Source organism: Rattus rattus, chromosome 4 (genome assembly GCF_011064425.1).
Source record: "Rattus rattus isolate New Zealand chromosome 4, Rrattus_CSIRO_v1, whole genome shotgun sequence".
NCBI lineage: Eukaryota > Metazoa > Chordata > Mammalia > Rodentia > Muridae > Rattus > Rattus rattus.
Window position 1 is genome coordinate 122,020,216 of NC_046157.1, and position 18,155 is coordinate 122,038,370.

At 39.4% G+C, this 18,155-nt stretch overlaps 1 protein-coding gene across 3 annotated transcripts in view; it reads left to right on the forward strand.

Moving 5' to 3' along the window:
• Pms1 (PMS1 homolog 1, mismatch repair system component) overlaps window positions 1–18,155 on the forward strand; it is an 87,731-nt gene that overhangs the window by 37,287 nt on the left and 32,289 nt on the right. The gene's annotated exons all lie outside the window — the stretch shown is intronic.

An 18,155-nucleotide genomic window follows, 5' to 3' on the forward strand; every position in this document is an offset into this window, starting at 1 on the left:
TGTCCTCTGAACTGAACTCAGAGAACGTTAATGTGTTCCTTAGAGTTCCACAGCAGGTAAACGGTTGAAATGGGATTGGAAACTGGTTTACCCTGGAGTATAGATTCTTCAGTTGACTGAGGTCTCTTCCCACTTTACACTGTGTTGTTCCTCTCCATACTGCAAGTATTACAATACTTGCAGTAACTGAAGGAAACAGTATTACCTGAATGTATATGAGGAACTTAAAGCTCAGAGTGACAAAGGAATTCTTTTTTATTAGGTATGCAAATGTATTCTATAATTACATACCAACTTTTATTAATCATTTTTTTGTTTACATTTCAAATGGTATCTCCCTTCCCAGTTACCCCTCCACACACCCCCATCCCGATCTATCTCTACCCCCTCCCCTTTCCCTCTATGAGGGTGTTCTACCCACTCACCCACTCCCACCTCACCCTTCTAGCATCCCTTTATGCTGGGCCATCAAGCCTCTCCCCCCATTGATGTCAGATAAGGCCATCCTGTGCTACATAAGTATCTGGAATCATGGTTCCCTCCATGTATACTCTTTGATTGGTGCTTTAGCTCCTGGGAGCTCTGGGTGGTTCAGTTGTTATTGTTCTCCCCATGGGGTTGCAATCCCCTTCAGCTCCTTCACGCCTTTCCCTAGCTTTTCCATTGGGTGCCAGGCTCCGTCCAATGGTTGACTGTGAATATCTGCATCTTTACTGGTCAGGTGATGGTAGAACCTCTCAGGGAACAGCTGTGACAGCATCAGCAATAGTGTGGGCGTTTGGTGTCTTCAGATGAAATAGATCCCTAGGTGGGGCAGTCTCTGGATGGACTTTCCTTCATTCTCTGTTCTGTTTTTTTGTCCCTGTCTTTTCTTTAGACAGGAACATTATTGGGCTAAAAATTTTGAGATGTGTAGGTGACCGCATCCCTCAACTGGAGACCACACTTTTCTACTGGAGGCAGTGGTATCTACACGTTGTACTCCCTCTTTGTTGGGCATTTAGGCTAAAGTCATCACCACTGGGTCCTCTGAGCCTCTCGCTTCCCTGGAGTCTGGGACTTTTTATTGGCTACACCCAGGTCCTCATCCCCCACTGCTACATGCTTATATTCAATTTCTTGACCCTCTGTTCTCTCCTGTCCATACCTGTTCCGCCCCCCTTTTTCCCTCCCTCTCTTCTCTCAGATCTCCCAGATTCCTCCCTCCCTCTACCTCCTGTCATTATTTTGTTTCCCCTTCTATGTAGGATTAAAGCATCCATACTTAGGCCTTCCTTCTTCTTAAGCTCCATATAGTTTGTGGGTTATACCATGGATATTCTGAGTATCAGTGAGTATATACCATGTGTGTTCTTTGCTGTCTGGGTTACCTTACTCAGAATGATATTTTCCGGTTCCATCCACCTACGAATTTCACGAAGTCTTTGCTTTTATTAGCTGAGTAGTATTTCATTGTGTAAGTGGACCACATTTTCTATATCCTTTCTTCTGTTAAGGGGCATCTGGGTTCTTTCCAGCTTCTGGCTATTATAAATAAGGCTGCTATGAACATAGTGGAGCATGTGTCTTTGTTATATGTTAGAGCATCTTTTGAGTGTATGCCGAGGAGTGGTATAGCTGCATCCTCAGGTAGTACTATTTCCAATTTTCTGAGGAACCTCCAGATTGATTTCCAAAGTGGTTTTACCAGCTTGCAGTCCCACCAGCAGTGGAGGAGTGTTCCTCTTTCTCTACCCCTTTGTTAGCATCTGCTGTCACCTGAGTTTTTGATCTTAGCCTTTCTGAATTGTGTGAGGTGTAATCTCAGGGTTGTTTTGATTTGCATTTCCCTGATGACTAAGGGTGTTAAACATTTCTTTAAGTGCTTCTCAGCCATTTCTGATTCCTCAGTTGCAAATTCTTCGTTTAACTCCATTTTAAAATAGGATTATTTTGTTCTTTGGAGTCTAACTAATTGAGTTTGTGTATTGTGGATATTAGCCCTCTATTGGATGTACAGTTGGTAAATATCTTTTCCCAATCTGTGGGTTGCTGTTTTGTCCTATTGATAATATCCTTTGCTTTACAGAAGCTTTTCAGTTTTATGAGGTCTCATTTGTCAATTGTTGGTCTTAGAACATAAGCCAGTGTGTTTGAGATTCTTCCCCTCTTTCTCTTGTATTAGATTCAACTTATCTGGCTTTAAGTTCCTAGCCAGAGCAATTAGGGAACAAAAGTAGATGAAAGGGATACAAATTGGAAAGGAAGAAGTCAAGATATCACTATTTGCAGATGATATGATAATATACATAAGTGACCACATAAATCTCACCAGAGAATTCCTACAGCTGATTATCAACTTCAGCAAAGTGGCTGGGAATAAAATTAACTGAAACAGATCAGTAGCCTTCCTCTACTCAAAAGATAAACAAGCTGAGAAAGAAATTAGGAAAACAATACCCTTCACAATAGTCACAAATAATATAAAAGTGTGACTCTAACCATATAATATAAAATATCTCAGTGACTCTAACTGAGCAAGAGAAAGATCTGTATGACAAGAACTTCAAATCTATGAAGAAAAAAATTGAAGATCTCAGAAGGTGGAAAGATCTCCCATGCTCTTGGTTCAGCTGAATTAACATAGAAAAATGGCCATCTTACCAAAGGCAATCTGCAGATTCAGTGCAGTCCCCATCAAAATTCCAACTCAATTCTTTATAGAGTTAGAAAGAGCAATTCTCAAATTCATCTGGAGTAACAAAGAAACCAGTATAGCAAAACCATTCTCAACAATTAAAGAACTTCTGGGGAAATTTCAAGCTGTACTAAAGAGCAATAGTGATAAAAACCGAATCGTATTGGTATAGAGACAGGCAGGTAGATCAATTGAATAGATTCAAAGACCCGGAAATAAACCCCCACACCTATGTATGGCCATTTAGTCTTTGAAAGCAAAACCATCCAGTGGAAAAGAGGCAGCATTTTCAATAGCTGGTGCTGGTTCCATTGTCAGTCGGCATGTATAAGAATGCAAATTGATCTATTCTTATCTCCTTGTACAAAGCTCAAGTCCATGTGAACAAAAGAATTCTTTCATATGTTTTAGTGAGTGACTGTGTTCAACCATAACGTTAACAAATTATTTCTTTTATTATAATATTTTAGTATAGCATAATACTCTTTTTCATTAATGGTTATGTACATATATGTATATACACATATAGTCCTAAATATATTTGCCTCAGTCTTACTTCAGTTTTTGCTAACTCGTCAGAATAATCTTTATTTTCATGCCACATGAAATGTTTATGATCAAAAATTTAGTCATCTTAAAAAAGAAAAAAAATTAAGAAGCATCAGCCACCTGTTCCTGCTGGCAGAGCGCTCTACCAGATGATACCTTGAGACACTTCCAGCTCTGCTGTGCTGATGGACAGAGGCTCATCCTGCTAAAATAACCCTGTGACCTCTGGGACCAGAGGACATTTAGTAATTAGAAATTAAATGTCTCCAATTAAGAAAAGACCAGGGTCAAAAGAAACATAATCAATAAGGGGAGACTGATTTAAAAAATAAGAAACGAAGAGAAATAAGATTACACATTCATAAAAAAGCATGAATACAAGTAAAGATAATCATTTAAAAAGAAAGTAAAGGAGATAAAAAGATGATAGTAAAAGTGAGAATAACAAAAGATTTTGATAGCATGAAGAGTTCTTACTCATTTAGAATTGGATATATGTCTTCTGAGTTTTCAGGTTTATGTAATTTTCTTAACCAATATTGGATTATCTGAATACACATTTTTTTTCCTGAGACTGGAAAGCAGTATTTTTGTAATGTGTTATATTTTATTAAGGGGGGAGTACTGCACTGAAGCAAATTCAAGTCCCCCTATAGCCTTCAGCCATTTCAGTGATAGTTCAGATCCTGGCCTGTGTGTCAAGACTGTTCTACCAAATCTAATAGTAAAATTGCTAGCTGTTATAACCAGTCATGAACTAAGCGGGAAAAGCTTTGTGCCTTCAGACTTGTGTTAATCACTGATATAGCTGCTCTTCTTTTTATAAACAATACTATTGTGCTTCAAAAAATGTTAAAATACACCGTTAAGCCTTCCACATGGCATTGACGTTTTAACTAAATCTGTACACTAAGCCTTGCTCTCAGCTCATCTTTTAAACATGCTCGCTTTCATTGCTGTTTCTGTGAAGATTTTTTTTTTTTTTTGTCTAAAACCTAAGTATGATACTGGTGAGTATCCTGTTTTTGAATTAGAAGCAAACAATCACATTGCACATAATCTGAGAAGTACCCTTGCTACTTTGATGACTTGGATTAGCTGGTGTTCCCTCTTTTTATGAAGGTTTAACCTGCCAAGACATTCTCTGAATACTGATAATGTTGATGCTCTTGCCAGTATGGTTATGTTAGAAAGAAGTATTTTTCTTCTTTCATCACCACGTTCCTTGAAAGCATATTGAATAATGAGATCGCCAGAGTGGATTCAGCGAGTTTATTTAAAGTAAATATTATCTGGAGAATCGCTAGAGCCCTTTTTGGGCAGAGCACTACAGTTTTAGGTTTAGTTAAAAGGACTAAGTTCCTGCATTGCCGTTCTATGTAGTTTTGCATATAGATTAGTAAAAAAGGCTATTTTAGTCTGATAACTTTGTAATTACTGATTATTGCATATGAACACAAGTAATTTTGTAGACCACTGGTTTAAAATATGTCACATTCATTATTTCTAGTTAGAACTACTCAGGGTCAGGGGCTACGTACCAATCAATGAGTATAGCAGAATATTATTTCTTTTTTATTTTTCTTCTTCTTTGATGTTGTTGTGGTGGTGGTTGTAGTTGTGGTTGTTGTTGTTGTTGTCTGTTCTGTTAGGTGTGATCCTAGGCCAACCTGCTTCCAGTTTCTGGTCCTCCAGGCATTGTCTGGCATGGTCTCCCTCTCATATCTTGGGCCTCTTTACCCAAGCCTTTGGTTGGCCACATCCCACAGGCTCTGAGCCAGCATTGCCCTAAGCACAGTTTGCAGTCAGGACGGATTGTAGATCATAGATTTTGTAACTGGGTTGCTGACCCAGTCCCACCACTGGGAGCCTGCACTGGTTACAGAAGATGGCCAGTTCAGGCTCCATATTCTCCATTACTAGGAGTCCTCACTAGGGTCACCCTCAGAGACTCCAGGAAGTTTCCACTGCATTAGGTTTCTACCTTCCCTCCTAAATGCTCACCCATTCCAGGTTTTCTCACACTCCATCTCTCCTTCCCCTATCTGATCCCTCTGTTCCTATCCCTACCTGCCTTCAGTACATCCACAAATCTATTCTGTTTTCCCTTTCCAAGGAGATCCATGTGTCTCCCTAGTTTCTTCCTTTTTACCTAGCCTCTCTGGGTCTGCAGACGGTAGAATGATTATCATTTACTTAAATAGGTAATGTCCACTTATGTGTGAGCACATACATATCATGCTTGTTTTTCTGAGTCTGTGTTACCTCACTTTAGGCTTGGTGTTTCCTAGGTCCAACCATTTCCCTGCAAGTTTCATGACGTTATTTTTTCTAACAGCTGAGTGATAGTCCATTATGCACCACATTTTTAAAAAAATCTATCCTTCAATTCAGAGACATCTAACTTGTTTCCAGTTTCTGACTATTATGAATAGAGCCGCTGTGATCACAGTTGAGCAAGTGTCCTTGTGGTAGGATGGAGAGTCTTTTGGGTATATGCCCAAGAGTGGTATAGCTGGGTCTTTAAGTAGAAATGTTGAACATTTCTCTAAGTGTTTCTCAGCCATTTGAGATTCTGTTATTGAGAATTTTCTATTTCAATCTGTCTCCCATTTTTTAATTGGATTTTTTGGTTTGTTGATACCTAGTGTCTTGAGTTCTTTATATATTTTGGAAATAAGCCCTGTGCCACATGTTCAATCAATGAAAGTCTTTTCCCATTCTGTAGACTGCCATTTTGTCTTATTGATGGTATCTTTTGACTTGGAGAAGCTTCATAAGATTTCATTTATTAATTGTTGATCTTAGTGCCATGTTATTGGTGTTCTGTTCAGGAAGTTGTTTGCTGTGCCGGTGTGTTTAAGGCTAGTCCCTACATTCTCTTCTATCAGGGTCAGTGGCTTTGGTTTGGTTTTGATGTCTTTGATCCACGTGAACTTAAGTTTTGTGTGATAGATATGGATCTACTTCTGTTCTTCTACACGAAGACATCTCAAACTCTAGGCCAAATAGAGATGACAAAACTTTATTCTAGTCAATCTGCTACTGATCCATCAAGATAAAGACAAGGGAGCTGAGCTGTGACCTTCAAGGTGCATCGTATAGCATATTTAAAGGATATGGCATAAATCAAGGGGGAGAAGGGTAGACTGTAGCATTGTCCAATTATATTTTGACTTGAAGGATTGAACAAGGGAGTTTCAGTCAAGTAGGAGCAGGTTGCTGGGCCTATGAACATGAGCTTAGTTTGACTCTGCCAGCAAGGAAGATAGAGAAGTTGTCTTTGAGATGTCTGAACTCAGATAGCTGTTTCCTTACAAGTTGTCCCTGAGATGTCGTGATTCAGACAACTGTTTCCTTACAATAGACACTGTTCAGCTATTAGAGATGTCAGCTCCCCTAGGGCCTGGGACTTTGAACTTAGTTTCTCCCAGTGGTAGAATGGAATCTGAAAAGGAAATGGAGTACTTGGAATAAGTTCCTTTTGCTTGTTCCCAGCATGTTGAAGATGTTTGCTTTTGCCCAGTTTGTGTTTCTGGCTTCTTTATAAAAGATCAGATATCCACACATACATATGTAAGTATGTGGAATTACATCTAGGTCTATGATTCAATTCCATTGATCAACATGTCTTTTATGACAATACTCTTTGGTTTTTATTACTATAACTCTTGAGGTTGAAATCAGGGATGGTGGTGTGTGTGGTGTGTGTGTGTGTGTGTGTGTGTGTGTGGTGTGTGTGTGTGTGTGTGTGTGTGTGTTTCCCTTCTGACTTTGCTAGTATTTATTTCCTGTGTTTTCATGGGTGCAGTTAACCTTTTTGGGTGGGAATTTTCTTTCTAGTGTCTTCTGCAGAGCTGGATTTATAGATAGATATTGTTTATATTTGACTTTGCTGTGGAATATATTGTTTCCTCCATCTATGGTTATTGAAAGTTTTGCTTGGTGTAGTAGTCTGACCTGAGTCTGTGGGTTATCTGTTGAGGTTCTTCTGGGTTTTAGAGTTTCTGTTGAGAAATCAGGTGTAATTCTGATAGGTCTGACTTTATATGTTACTTGGTCTTTTTCCCTGCAACTATTAATATACTTCCTTTGTTCTGTATGTTTAGTGTTTGGATCAATATGTGACAAGGGGACTTTCTTTTCTGGTCCAATCTGTTTAGAGTTTTGTGTGTGTCATGTATCTTAGGAAAATTTTCTTCTATGATTTTCTTGAAAATATTTTCTGGGCCATTGATTTAGGGTCCTTTCCTTCTACTATTCCTATTATTCTTAGGTTTGGTCTTTTCTTGTGTCTCAGATTTCCTGGATATTTTATGTCAGGAAACTTTATTTTAGAGTTAACAGTTTCTTTAACCCAGGTATGTTGTGGATTTAGTTTATTGCTTATATCATGCTAGTTGGGTTCCCAAATAACACAAGAATTCACTCCTCTACAGTAAGACAATGTGGGTCCCTGCCTCCAGTTGGCTCAAATTGGTAAATAAAGTTGTCAGCAGCCAGTGGTAGGGAAGGGAGACAGAGGCAGGTCTTGAGGTTTCTGGTGAGGAACACAGCAGAGAGAGGAGAAGGCAGAGCCAAAATGGCAAGGCCAGGAAGCAGGAGAATCAGGCTTGAGAGCTAGAGAATTGAAAACATTCAACCATGTAAGAGTGGGGAAGGGCGGCCCCACCTGACCCACCCACAGTAGGGACTAGGGTAGCAAAGATGGAATATGGATTTTAGTAAGTAACAGTTCAGGAGTATTGGAGGGGAGGCATTAGCAACGTGGAAATTTGGGAGTGCGTATATTATAGGAAGGCATATGTAGATAGAGATATGATTTATCATTGATTCCTGAGTTCAGGTATTTGTCTACTCTAATAAGAGTCCCTACAGTCCTCTGTTACCTGCTAGAGAACTTAAATGCCTCCCAACTCCTGCATAATGCGTTCCATGTATTTAAAGTGTGTTATTCACGCCTCACCTCCATTCCACCTCCCTTGTATAGCAGCAGTTGTCTCTAAGAGAATGGGAAGCATCTTCCTAGAATACATAGTTCAAGGTGGTGAGTTAAATGAATTAGGTGATCTTAAAATCAACATCCATAAATATTTTAAAAGGATATAGGAAGGAGTGGGTGGGTGGGTGGGTGGGTGGGAGAGCCCCCTCAATAGAGGCAGGGGGAGGGGGAGGGGGAGGGGAGCTCCAGAGGGGAAATCAGGAAAGGGGATAACATTTGAAATGTAAGTAAAGAAATATCCAATTAAAAAAAAACACTCTTTCTTCCCAAATTTTCTCTGTAGTTATTATTAAAATGATTTTCTTTTAAGGATTTGTTCATTTCTATTCCCTAGTGACTTCAGATTTTTAGTTTCTTTTCACTTCTATTTGTAGACATATCCTATTCTGTTTTCTTTCTTTGAAGCTAAGTGGCTAGTAGTCTCCATTTAAAATAATCGAGACATTCTGAAGACTTACTGTCAGTGGGATAGCTGGGGGTAGTGTGAGCATGTGACACAGCAGTCTCTAAGCTCTCTGTAGGTTTTCCGTGTTTAGTTTCTCTGAACTTATTAATAGGGCCATGTAATTTTTGCTTTAATGATCCTCTAGTCAAATACATTTTCTACTTATATATCCTAATATTTAAATTTGCTCCAATACCATGAATTTTTCTAATAGTAAAACTCATCAGAAATAATCTCTGGCATCTGGCTTTTTTATTTGGGCTAATGGAAATTGATTGAATCTTGGATCTTTTCTTGGGGTTTTTTTCTACCCCAGCAGTATTTGGTTTTTTTTGCAGATGTCTACTTATGTCTTCATATATTCTATGTCTCGCAACAGTGTAATATAATACTTTTATCACTTAGAAATTCTTCTGGAAGCTAATCTGCTTAACAAAGAGAAATAAACCATCAGGTATAAACTTTTCTAGAAGACATTTAATGAATAATGCCAGACTTTTCACTGCATGTTTCCAAGTGTAGAGCCACCTAGAGTCAAAATCCTTTACAGCAAAACTTTTGCTAATGAGTAAATAAATGTAATATATTTTTATTGGATATTTTTATTTATATTTCAAATGTTATCTCCTTTCCCAGTTTCCCATCCATAAACCCCCTATCCTATTCCCTCTTCCCCTGCTTCTAGAAGGGAATCCCTCCACCTACCTCTTCCTACCTCCCCCCCCGACATTCCCCTACACTGGAGCATTGAGCCTTGGCAGGACCAAGGGCTTCTCCCATTGATGCCTAACAAGGCCATCCTCTGCTACATATGGAGCTGGAGCCATGAATCCCTCATATGTACTCTTGGGATGGTGGTTTAGTCCCTGGGAGCTCTGGTTGGTGATATTGTTATTCTTAGGGGATTGCAAACCCTTTCAGCTCCTTCAATCCTTTCTCTAACTCCTCCAGCGGGGATCCTGTTCAATGGTTGGCTGCGAGCATCTGCCTCTGTATTTCACATGCTCTGGCAGAGGTTCTTAGGAGACAGTTATATCAGGCTCCTGTCAGCATGCATGTCTTGACGTCAGCAATATTGTCTGGGTTTGGTGGCTATATGTACATGGGCTGGATCCCTAGGTAGGGCAGTCTCTGGATGGCCATTCCTTCTGTCTTTGCTCCACACTTTGTCTCCATATCTCCTCCTATGAATATTTTTGTTTCCCCTTCTAAGAAGGACTGAAGCATCTGCACTTTGATCGTCCTTCTTCTTGAGCTTCATGTGGTCTGTGGATTATATTTTGGGTAATCTGAGCATTTGGACTAATATCCATTTATCAGTGAGTGCATACCATGTGTGTTTTTTGTGATTGGGTTACCTCACTCAGAATGATATTTTATGTAAACTACATGGTACAATGTTATCATCCTTTTCTTGGGTTCTATTTGACTTCTGCTGCTTTCCTACTTAAATGTACATGTTGGATTAACCAGATATGTTAAAATCATGTGTGTTTTCATCTCAGTGTACAAAATATAGAACATGTATCCATGATACCCAGTACCACTTTAGATTCAGAATAACTAATCTTTTCCCTTTTTGTTTTAGCATTTATGTATTGTGTGTTTGTGTATACGTAAGAGACAACTTGGAGGAATCAATTTTCTCCTTCCATGTGAATTCTGGTGTTTGGTGACAATCACCTTTGTTCACTGGGCCATCTCAGTGGCCCATGATCACTAATTTTTTTTTTTTTTTTTCGGAGCTGGGGACTGAACCCAGGGCCTTGCGCTTCCTAGGCAAGCGCTCTACCACTGAGCTAAATCCCCAACCCCATGATCACTAATTTTATACTGTCACTTTCTTGGTCTCCTATGCTTCTGACAAACTTTGTCATGCTTTATGGATCATATAGGGACCTTATGAAAACTGTAGGCCCAGTAGCCCAGGGAAAATTCATTTTCGGTCAACCCCCAGTTAACATGTTATGAGTTCTCTTTAAGCTGGGAAGTACCAGGTAACTGTTTTATATCCATTCTCATCTGATGATATTGCATCATAGTGAGAAAATGGAGGACTTTTCCCCCCAAAGGATAACACCAGCTACTTTGACAGCTGTCAAGGTGGCAAGAATGACTGGGTAGAGTCCCTTTCATATAGGTTCCAGGAAACAGGGAGGGATCCTCTTTATGCAAATCAAGTCTCTTGGCTGGAACTGGTAGATGGGGTCAGAGGTAGAGGATGGTAGAATTTCCTTCATAGTCCAGTCGATGGCCTATCGAGCTTCCTGCAAAGCCTGCAAGGGTTGGAAAAGGGAGTGATTAGACATTTCTGTCTGGGGACTATTTTGGAGTTTGGGGAGGAGGTGAAGTGGTCTTTCTGACACTGAGCAGGGCAAAAAGGAGAAGTTTAACACAAGTTTTAACCCGTTTCCAGGAAAAATTTGGTCAGTCTCTTTAGGAATTCTCTTCATCCTTTCTACCTGACACAAGCTCTGTGGCCCATACACACAGTGTCATTTCCAAGTAATATGTAAGGCTTTGCCACATTTTGAGACACTTTGTCAGACAGTAAAGCCAGGACCAGTCCAGTCCTAGGGATTATTTTCTGAAGACGTTCAAGTTTCTTAATAACTATTGGAGCAAGTAGGCCTTTCTCCATCCTGAGAAGGTGTCTACAATCACTAGCAAATTTTATAGCTAAAAAATAGCTGTAGATCTTAAAGACCATAGATTTTTCTGACCTGTGGAGCTCCTATGCTAATAAACAAAAACAGCTACAAACAACATAGCTTTGCTTACCGGAAGCTTGCTCAGTCAGTGGCTTGATTTGGCTTGCTGAGCTCTCTTGTAGGTTATCCGACTTTCTGACACTATTTTTTTCTTGCTTTGATTCATTCCTCAAGCATACAGTCTCATTTCTAAGTGAGAGTGGCTGATTTGTAGTTTGCTTTTGATAGAATGTTTTGTTTCATGTATCTGGTTCAGTGACTTTCTTTAGACTCTTGAAAATTGTAAGCATTCTCTCTGTCCCACATCTTTTCCTGTAATAATGTTCTTTCTAACTTACCATATTATCAATGCATCTTGATTTATTGTTCTTTGAGTTTTCTCTTAATATGTCTTGATTTATTGTTCCTTGGGTTTTCTCTTAAAGTGTAATTTTTGTGACTTCATCTAGGACCCGTTTGTGGAGAACATTTTTATTATAGTACAATTAAGTGATAAAAATAAATGCATCAAGATCATTCTAGATATACCATGAAGAGAAAATATTCATGGGACTGGAATGATATACTGCTCTTCCAGATGACCTAAGTTTGGTTCCTAGAATCTATATTATAAAATTCACAAATACCTGTGCCACAAGATCCAAGGATCTGATACCTCTAGCTTCTGTAGACATCTACATGCACATTTACCTACACCCACATAAATATACACACGAAAATGTTACTACAAATAATTTTTTCTCTTATTGTGTATTTTTTTATTTACATTTCAAATGTTATTTCCTTTCCTGGTTTCCTGGACATAAGCCCACTATCCCATTCCCTTCCCCTTCTTCTATAAGGGTGTCCCCTCCCAACCCACCCCTCCTTACCCCTTCCTCCGACATTCCTCTACAGTGGGGGTCCAACCTTAGCAGGACCAAGGGCTTCTCCTTATATTGGTGCCCCAGAAAACCATCCTCTGCTACATATGCAGTTGGAGCCATGGATCTGTCCATGTATAGTCTTTGGGTAGTGGTTTACTTCCTGGGAGCTCTGGTTGGTTGGCATTGTTGTTCTTATGGGGTTGCAAGCTCCTTCAGCACTTTCAATCCTTTCTCTAATTTCTCCAACGGGGGTCCTATTCTCAGTTCAATGGTTTGCTGCTAGTGTTCGCTTTTGTATTTGTCATGCTCTTGTTGTGTCTCTCAGGAGAAATCTATATTTGGTTCCTGTCAACATGTACTTTTTAGCTTCATAGTCTTAAATAGTTTTGGTGGATATATATATATATATATATATATATATATAGACTGGATCCCCAGGTGGGGCAGGCTCTGAATGGCCATTCCTTCAGTCTCTGCTCCAAACTTTGCCTCCGTGTCCCCTCCTATGAATATTTCTGTTCCCCCTTCTAAGAAGGAATGAAGCATCTGCACGTTGGTCATCCTTCTTCTTGGGCTTTATGTGGTCTATGGGAATGTATCTTGGGTAATCTGAACTTTTGGACATAATCCACTTATCAGTGAGTGCATACCATGAGTGTTTTTCTGTGATTGGGTTACCTTACTCAGGATGATATTTTCTAGTTCAATCCATTTGCCTGTGAATTTCATGAAGTCATTGTTTTTGATAACTGAGTAGTACTCCATTGTATGAAATGATGAAATGATCTTGTGGGGTTTTTTTTGAGTTTATTTACATAGTAGATTACATTGATGAATTTCTGCATATTAAACCATCTCTGCATCCCTGGGATAAAGCCTACTTGATCATGGTGGATGATTGTTTTGATGTGTTCTTAGATTCAGTTTGTGAGAATTTTATTGAATATTTTTGCGTCGATATTCATAAGGGAAATTGGTCTGAAGTTCTCTTTCTTTGTTGGGTCTTTGTGTGGTTTAGGTATAAGAGTAATTGTGGCTTCATAGAAGGAATTGGGTAGTGCTCCGTCTGTTTCTATTTTGTAGAATAGTTGGACAGTATTAGTATTAGGTCTTCTATGAAGCAAACCAAATCTAAGAACACATCAAAACAATCATCCATCATGATCAAGTAGGCTTCATCTCAGGTATGCAGGGATGGTTTAATAAATGGAAAACCATCAATGTAATCCACTATATAAACAAACTGAAAGATAAAATTTACATGATCATTTCATTAGATGCTGAGAAAGCATTTGACAAAATTCAACACCCCTTCGTGATAAAAGTCCTGGAAAGAACAGGAACTCAAGGCCCATACCTAAACATAGTAAAAGCCATATACAGCAAACCAGTAGCTAATATTAAACTAAATGGAGAGAAACTTGAAGCAATCCCACTAAAATCAAGGACTAGACGAGGCTGCCCACTCTCTCCCTACTTATTCAACATAGTTCTTGAAGTCCTAGCCAGAGCAATCAGACAACAAAAGGAGGTGAAAAGGCTACATATTGTAAAGGAGGAAGTCAAAATATCACTATTTACAGATGATGTGATAGTATATTTAAGTGATCCCAAAAGTTCCACCAGAGAACTACTAAAGCTGATAAACACCTTCAGCAAAGGGACTGGGTATAAAATTAACTCAAATAAATAATCAGTAGCCTTCCTCTACACAAAAGAGAAACAAGCTGAGAAAGAAATTAGGGAAACAACACCTTTCATAATAGTCCCAAGTGACATAAAATACCTTGGTGTGACTTTAACAAGCAAGTGAAAGATCCGTATAATAAGAACTTCAAGCTCTGAAGAAAGAAATTGAAGAAGATCTCAGATGGAAACATCTTCCATGCTCATGGATTGGCAGGATTAATATAGTAAAATGGCCATTTTACCAAAAGCCATCTACAAATTCAATGCAATCCCCATCAAAATTCCAACCCAATTCTTCATAGAGTTAGACAGAACAATTTGCAAATTCATCTGGAATAACAAAAAACACAGGATACCTAAAACTATCCTCAAAAATAAAAGGACTTCAGGGGGAATCACTCTCCCTGAACTCAAGCAGTATTACAGAGCAATAGTGATAAAAAACTGCATGGTATTGGTACAGGGACAGGCAGATAGACCAGTGGAATACAATTGAAGACCCAGAAATGAACCCACACACCTATGGTCACTTGATTTTTTTACAAAGGAGCCAAAACCATCCAATGGAAAAAAGAGCATTTTCAGCAAATGGTGCTGGTTCAACTTTAGGTCAGCATGTAGAAGAATGCAGATCGATCCATTCTTATCACCCTGTACAAAACTTAAGTCCAAGTGGATCAAGAACCTCCACATCAAACCAGACACACTCAAACTAATAGAAGAAAAAGTGGGGAAGCATCTCGAACACATAGGTGTTGGCGAAAGCCTGTGGGATGAAAGAAACACACACACACAGGTTATTCCTGTCAAGTCAGGAGAGGAAGAGAGCCTCTGGTTTCTTTATTGACCAAACTATATATCCAAAGAACACCACTTAGCAGGTGTGTGCCAAGCACAGTGGGGAACCCTGGCTGCGACTTCAGTAACAAAGGGCCGACTATGTGACCTGAATAAATTAGGGAAATAACCAGGAAGGCCAGCCTAATTCTGACTCAGGTGAGAAGTACCTGGCCACACTGTTCCCAGTTGGGAACAAAAAGCTTCCACGTGCAAGGGCAGGGCTCAGCAGGGGTCAAACCTTGCTGGAGACCCAGAAGGTTCTTGTTCTGGCTGAAAACATTCCATGAATGCAAACTTCTTGTGCAAGTTACAGGGAGAGGCTTTTGATCCTACAATGTAAGACTAAGGCCATACAGTGACAAGGCAACCAGGCCCAAATCCAATTCGGCTCCCACACATGGGCACTGGAGAAAATTTACTGAGCAAAACACCAATGGCTCATGCTCTAAGATCAAGAATCGACAAATGGGATCTCATAAAACTGCAAAGCTTCTGTAAGGCAAAGGACACTGTGGTTAGGACAAAACGGCAACCAACAGATTGGGAAAAGATCTTTACCAATCCTACAACTGATAGAGGGCTTATATCCAAAATATACAAAGAACTCATGAAGTTAGACTGCAGGGAGACAAGTGACTTTATGAAATTCATAGACAAATGGATGGAACTGGAATATATCACCCTGAGTGAGGTAACCCAATCACAGAAAAACACACCTGGTATGCACTCATTGATAAGTGGATATTAGCCCAAATGCTTGAATTACCCTAGATGCATAGAACACATAAAACTCAAGAAGGATGACTAAAATGTGAATGCTTCACTCCTTCTTTAAAAGGGGACCAGGAATACCCTTGGGAGGGAATAGGGAGGCAAAGTTAAAACAGAGGCTGAAGGAACGCTCATTCAGAGCCTGCCCCATATGTGGCCCATACATATACAGTCACCAAACTAGATAAGATGGATGAAGCAAAGAAGTGCAGGCCGACAGGAACCGGATGTAGATCTCTCCTGAGAGACACAGTCAGAATACAGCAAATACATAGGCGAATGCCAGCAGCAAACCACTGAACTGAGAACGGGACCCCCATTGAAGGAATCAGAGAAAGGACTGGAAGAGCTTGAAGGGGCTCAAGACCCCATACAAACAACAATGGCAACCAACCACAGCTTCCAGGGACTAAGCCACTACCCAAAGACTATACATGAACTGACCCTGGGCTCCAACCTCATAGGTAGCAATGAATAGCCTAGTAAGAGCACCAGTGGAAGGGAAAGACCTTGGTCCTGCCAAGACTGAACCCCCAGTGACCGGGATTCTTGGGGGGAATGGAAGCAATGGGGGGAGGATGGGAAGGGGAACACCCATGTAGAAGGGGAAGGGCAGGGGTTGGGGGATGTTGGCTGGAAACCGGGAAAGGGAATAACATTTGAAATGTAAGGAAGAAATACCCAATTTACTAAAGATGGGAGGGAAAAAAAAAGAATTCTGCACTGCATCTATCCGGTCCTGGGCCTTTTTTTTTTTTTTTTTTTTTTTTTGGTTTTTTTTTTTCAGGGTTATGGGGTTGTTTTGATGGTTTATGTGTTACTGATTTAACTTTGGTACCTGGTGTTTGTCTAGAAAATTGTCCATTTCCTCCAGATTTTCCAGTTTTGTTAAATATGGTCTTTTGTACTGGGATCTGATGGTTTTTTTTTTTTTTTTTTAATTTCTTCAGATTCTGTGGTTATGTCTCCCTTTTCATTTCTGATTTTGTTAATTTGGATACACTCTCTGTGACCTCTGGTTAGTCTGGTTAAGGATTTATCTATCTTACTGAATAAGCTCCTGGTTTTGTTGATTCTTTGTATAGTCCTTTTTCTTTCTACTTGGTTAATTTTAGCCCTGAGTTTATTTCTTGTCTTCTACTCCTCTTGGGTGTGTTTGCTTCTTTTTGTTCTACAGCTTTTAGGTGAGGTGTCAAGCTGCTAATATTTGTTCTTTCCTGTTACTTTTTGGAGGCACTCAGAGCTGTGAGTTTTCCTCTTAGCACTGCTTTCATTGTGTCCCATAAATTTGGGTATGTTGTACCTTCATTTTCATTAAATTCTACAAAGTATTTAATTTCTTTCTTTCTTTGTTTCTTGGCCAATTTATCAATAAGTAGAGAGTTGTTCAACTTCCATGTCTTTGTGCGCTTTTTGTCATTATTGTTGTTATTGAAGTCCAGTCTTAGTCCATGGTGATCTGATAGGATGCATGGGATTATTTCAATATTCTTTTATCTGTTGAGGCCTGTTTTGTGACCAATTATATCATTAATTTGGAGAACGTACCATGAGACGCTGAGAAGAAGGTATATTCTTTTGTTTTAGGGTGAAATGTTCAATAAATATCTGTTAAATCTATTTGGCTCCTTTCTCCATGTCTCTGTTTAATTTCTGTTTCCATTGATGAGATTCGGGTGTTGAAATCTCCCACTACTATTGTGTGAGGTGCAGTGTGTGCTTTGAGCTTTAGCAAGGTTTCTTTTATGAATGTAGGTGCCCTTGTATTTGGAGCATAGATATTTAGGATTGAGAATTCAGCTTGGTAGATTTTTCCTTCGACGAATATGAAGTGTCCTTCCTTATACTTTTTCATGACTTTTGGTTTAAAGTTGATTTTATTTGATATTAGAATGGCTAGTCCAGCTTGTTTCTTCGGACCATTTGCTTGGAAATTTGTTTTCCAACCTTTTACTCTGAGATAGTGTCTGTCTTTGTCTCTGAGGTGTGTTTCCTGTATGCAGCAAAATGCCAGGTCCTCTTTAGGTAGCCAGTCTGTTAATCTATGTCATTTTTGGGGTGGTGGGTGGTGGTGGGGCGACGGAATTGAGTCCATTGATGTTACAAGATATTAAGGAACAGTGACTGTTGTTCCCTGTTATTTCTGTTGTGTTTCTTTCTTCTTTTGATTTTGTTGCAAAGAGATTACTTTCTTGCTTTTTTCTAAGGTGTAATTTCCCTCCTGGTATTGGAGTTTTCCATCTATTATCCTTGGAGGGCTGTATTTGTAGGAAGATAATTGTGTAAATTTGGTTTTTCCATTTCTGGTATTTGAGAGTTTTGCTGGATATAGTAGCCTGTACTGGTATTTTTGTTCTCTTAGGGTCTGTATGTCATCTGTCCATGATCTTCTGACTTTCCTAGTCTCTGGTGGGACGTCTGTTGTAATTCTGATAAGTCTGCCTTTATATGTTTCTTAACCTTTTTCCCTTAGTGCTTTTAATATTCTGTGTGTGTGTGTGTGTGTGTGTGTGTGTGTGTGTGTGTGTGTGTGTGTGTGTGTTTGGTGTTTTGACTATTTTGTGATGGTAGGTTTCTTTTCTGGTCCAATCTATTTGGAGTTCTG